Consider the following 5,176-nt stretch of genomic DNA (forward strand, 5'->3'; position numbering starts at 1 on the left):
GGGGTGTTGTAAGCATGAGAGTAGTCTTGTACTACGATCTGCTGAGATTTAGCCCTTGTTCTATTGATTTGTTCAGAAATGAACATTTCTCCCCCCAATTGCAAACGCGCAATGTTAAAACTATAAAGTTAAGCAGTCGAAATAAGGCTGCGTTAAAGTGATTTACTTTCGCTATGGGGCGGCGAAAGTAACCGGTCAAAGTGCTGGTAGAGAGTTAATACTGTTAAGCTTAAGATCGTCAAAGTCTTTGTTTTGGCTTAGTGAGGTTTGTTCGCAAAAATCGCTAAGTGCCGCTGCTATTGTTTTCCGAGCCAAATTCGGCGACCTTAGTATCGGGTTTATAACAGGCAGAAAGCGAGAAACACTTTGCGTGAAAATCGCTAAGTGCCAGCGCTAATGATTTCTGAGCCAAAATCGGAGATTTTAGTATGGGGGTTTAACAGGGCAAGCTAGACGGCAGGGCGTAAAATTAGACTTGGTTTAAGTATGTTAAAAGAGAGCGAATAGCGTGAATTAGACCTGGTTTAACTATGTTAAAAAAAAGCGGAATAGCATGAATTAGACTTGGTTTAACTATGTTAAAGAGAGCGGAATAGCATAAAATAGACTTGGTTTAAGTATGTTAAAAGAGAGCGAAATAGCGTAAATTAGACTTGGTTTAACTATGTTAAAAGAGAGCGAAATAGCGTAAATTAGACTTGGTTTAACTATGTTAAAGAGAGCGGAATAGCATAAAATAGACTTGGTTTAACTATGTTAAAACGAGCGGAATAGCATGAAATAGACTTGGTTTAAGTATGTTAAAAGAGAGCGAAATAGCGTGAATTAGACTTGGTTTAAGTATGTTAAAGAGAGCGGAATAGCATGAAATAGACTAGGTTTAACTATGTTAAAAGATAGCGAAATAGCGTGAATTAGACTTGGTTTAACTATGTTAAAGAGAGCGGAATAGCATGAAATAGACTTGGTTTAACTATGTTAAAAGAGAGCGAAATAGCGTGAATTAGACTTGGTTTAAGTATGTTAAAGAGAGCAGAATAGCGCGAATTAGACTTGGTTTAAGTATGTTAGAGAGAGCAGAGTAGCGTGAATTAGACTTAGTTTAAGTATGTTAAAGAGAGCGGAATAGCGTGAATTAGACTAGGATAAAGTATGCAAAATGAAGCTGAGGACTTTGTGAAAAAATGCGAAGTTGTTTGCTGTTCTAATTGTATGGGTTTGGAGATGTTTTTGGCTTGGATTAATAACAGGCAGGAAGCGCGAGGAAACGCAGCGAATATGGACGCGTACGCGGAAGGTGACGGCGGAGGAAGCGCGGATATGGAGGTGAAAATGGTGAAGGTGATGGCGCGAGGAAGGTGACGGCGCATGGGTGTGAATATGGAGGTGATGAAAGGTGACGGGAGGAAACGCATGATGTATATGACAAGTTGGTGTCGTACTTAAGCGGAGCGCGCGCTGTGCATGTATGAAGGTGTCGAAGGTGTTCATATTGCCTAAGACGCGTACGTGCACATGTCATGTCGCATAGGAAGCGTAGGTATGGTTGTGCAAGTCGTAAATGGCCACTTTGGTGGTTTAACATTGTTTCCAGGCCGCGTATGCGCAAATATGGGGTGCGGCGGCTATCTGCACTGCTGTGTATGAAGGTGTCGGTCTGTGTGGGGTTCCTATCGGAGAGAATACGTATGCTGCGTTGTAGGAGTGAGCTGCTGGCCACACGTTTGTATTGGAGTGCGCCACACCACCCCCCTTTTTGTTTTGTTACTATATAAAGTGTAGCCATCCACCCAGCCAATTCTGAGGGCCAGAAGGGGTATTGGGGGCCATCGTGTGCAGTCTATGGCCACGTATGTGGACATGTGAGTGTGTAAATGTGTTGTACCAATGTATACGAGTGATAAACACTAATAGGTGTGTCGGTCAAAGTCAAATGTAGACGGCCATCTTAGGCTGAAAGCACCATATCCCGTCTGCTCTGTGAAGTTAAGCAGCCTCAAGCTCGGGTAGTACTCGGGTGGGTGACCACCGGGGAAGTCCGGGTGCTTACTTTTTAGCCCGTTTTGAGCTGTTTACCGACTTTGCGTGTGTTTGCAAACGCAAGATATGATGTCTGGCATGTGCCCACACGACATCTTGGTTTTAGTATGCCTGGCGAGCCACTACACACGAGATCTTGTTTTTTGTATGGTGTTCTTTAATTTGATTATTATGAAGATGAAAGAGAACCGTTAGAACGGGTATGAAGGGTGTTCTAGGGGTGCTTTTCGGTGCTCTTTCACGTGGACATATCGCAGCATGCGACATGTCAGCGGAACACTGTCTAAATTAATAAATACTGTTTTGGCCGATTTCTAAAAGCGTCTATAAAAGGGCATAAGTGCAATGACTCGTCTTTGTAACCCTGCGGCCTAGGCGTAGTTTTTCACGGGGAATCCGAATATCAAAGGTAGATTTATGTACAACATGTACTTTTTTTGCAACATGTACTTTTTATCTACGGGACATAGACATATGTAAAAACACACGGCGGAGCCGTTCCCGCAATCAGAATTTGTCAAACTCTTCTAGATCAAAAGTTATTCAGCGAAATGTGAGACTTTGTTTGGCATGCTCTTTTTTTAGGTGGTTTTTTCCGGTTTTATGTGCCGCCCGGCAGATCTGGCCTGCAGACTTTAGCAGAAAACTTGGCGCATGTGTTCGCACGACCGCTCCCAAAGTTTTACAAGCATATCTCCAGTAGTTGCTTCGCAATGATTTTTTTAGTGACGCCAAAAAACGCCATTTTCGCGGAAAATGGACACCTTGGACGGCCAAAATCACCACTTTTGGCCATGTTTGGCCCTGCACATCCAGGAAGCAAATGAGACTGCTCCGTATAAAAACTGCCCTAGGGGTGCTTTTATGCGCGCATTCCCGTGGTCAAGTCAGATTTTGGCTAAATTCAAATGCCTTGTCTATAAACACTTTTTTCGACCTAAATTTTCACCTGTTTTGTCCCGAAATGATAGCACCCATTCTTTATTTGCCTATATATCGCGAAGGAGGCAACTTTTTTCCTGTTAAGTATAGATAAAAAATTTAATTCGGCGTTTTAGCGCACGAGGAACAAAAGTCTCCATACAAGCTACCCTCGGTTTCTAATGACTTTTTGAGTTAGGGAAGCGTGGATCTTCTTTTTTTCTTGTTTCCAGGACTTCACATGAACTTCCAACTCAACTCGAATTGTCATCCCGGGCCCACCACGCATCGAAACGACACTTTTCTCGGAACTGGCGAATAAAAAATAGGTCACCAGATGCGCAAGAGTATGGGATGACAGAATATCAAAACAATAACAGAATCGTTTAGTACTTTTTTTGTCACCAGCGCCCTTTTTCTGTTTTCGCGTACATAATCGAGCATAACTTTATCAATTTATACCATATCGACGGATATCGATTGTCACGATAGAGAACTTTTTTTAGGCGCACATGATGGTAAAAAGAACGGCCACCTATTTCCAGCCGTTCTTAAGTTATGCTCTTTTAAAGATTTTACTTTAGAGATGACACACCCTCTCATTTCACTCCATTACATGCTTTATTTTGTGTAATACGTGGAAAAGACGCAGAAATCATGGTTCGCAAGTCGAAACATTTTTGAAGAGCGCATCGAAACGGACATTTTCTTAAAATAACATGGTATACAAAAAGTGCGTTCTTGAGCCTGTAGCAAACGATTTGCATCCATGACATCCCAAAAACTTAAAATAACATATCTCGACTCCTAGAATGAAATCGACGTGAATCCTTAGGGCAGTTAGTGTGTTTTAGTATCATACTTAACACCACAAAGTTTTACGGGGCACTCTACAATACTCTTCCCAAGACGCAAGAAAATGTTCATTTTGGGGGGTCCTCTAACGCGAACTTAATGATAAAATACCGCACTTAGTCCATAAAATACGAACTTAGGCACTATTCGCACTTAGTAAAATAACTTCTCGCACTTAGAACGGGTAATTTATGTAAATTACTTTATGGGTGACTGCTGGGTTCTAACAAAACTGAAAGATACTGACTAGCTGCTGGCGCGGCGGTTACTTTTCCAGCTATAAATAGATGTTAAACGAGTAGTCTGTAACTGTCAGCAGTACTCAATTCCCGTCAATCTGCTGTAGATTAACGGGAATTTTTGTTAAGACGACGTAAACAAAAGCGAGTATCTTTCTTGTGACGGTTTCCTAGTATATGTGAGGTGACAAGTCGGTTACTGAGTGTAATTTTGGAAATGGCGTGTGGGTTTCTAAGATTATAGTTGGTTTTTGAGGCGTTACTTTGCTGTTTAGGGTGATTTCTCGGTCTTATTTTAGGATAAGATTGAGTGAACTCTGGCGATTTATGGTTTTTTAGATGTGTCTTTGTAGGAATAGTTCTGCTGTTTCTAAGACGTGTCTTTAAGACATTCCTTTAAAAATCGTGCGTTATTATTGCTTTGGGGAAACTTAGAGCGGTTATTTCGTGCGTGCAGAAATTGAGGTTGTACTCGTATGCTCTGCATAAGAATATAGCTTTATTTGACGCATTTTATGCGTTGCTCTGGGTATTTTGCGCTGAAGCGATGTGGAATTGCTGACGAGTGTGTGCTTTCGGGATAGTGACCTGACTGTGTGTGCTTGGATGCGAGGAAGCGTTTGCTGACGTTGCGAGGTGCTACATCAACGCTCTGTCGGTGCCGGTGCGAAGGTGTGTTGCGGTTGGTTGTATAGTGTTTCGTGCAGTTTTCGGATTGTGTGTCATTATGCGATACCTTCTGTGGTGCGTTTTGCGCTGGATTTTTTCGGTGGAAAGTTTCAATTTCGGGTAGAACCGTTTTTGATCTGGGGCTAGTTATGCGGCGTGCGGAGGGGACTACAACCCAAAGTATGCTGCGTCGTGCTCTATTATTCGCTTCTTGATCTACCTATTTTTAGGTGGAACTGTTGAAGTGAGGATCATATTTTTGTCTTTCTGTGCAAAAAGATTCTCGGCTATTAATGGCGGCTTTGAGAAAAGCTGCGAGTGGCCTAGCGACTGTTTCGGCGGTTGCGGGGCTGTTTGCGGCTGGCCTCTGTGTTGTTGTTTTGTGCTGGGGGCGACTTGTCGTCTTCTTTAGTATGGAGGATATAAACCTGGTTGATCCTGCCAGTAGTCAT

The 5,176-nt window shown here is 42.5% G+C and overlaps 1 non-coding gene across 1 annotated transcript; it reads left to right on the top strand.

The window, feature by feature from the left end:
* The first annotated feature begins 1,942 nt into the window (after window positions 1-1,942).
* PITG_33118 lies at window positions 1,943-2,047 on the top strand. Its single transcript, XR_009934512.1, has one exon. It is a non-coding gene; the product is annotated as an 8S ribosomal RNA (ribosomal RNA).
* Window positions 2,048-5,176: the final 3,129 nt, after the last annotated feature.

This window comes from Phytophthora infestans, genomic scaffold, assembly GCF_000142945.1.
Source record: "Phytophthora infestans T30-4 supercont1.52 genomic scaffold, whole genome shotgun sequence".
Lineage (NCBI taxonomy): Eukaryota > Oomycota > Peronosporomycetes > Peronosporales > Peronosporaceae > Phytophthora > Phytophthora infestans.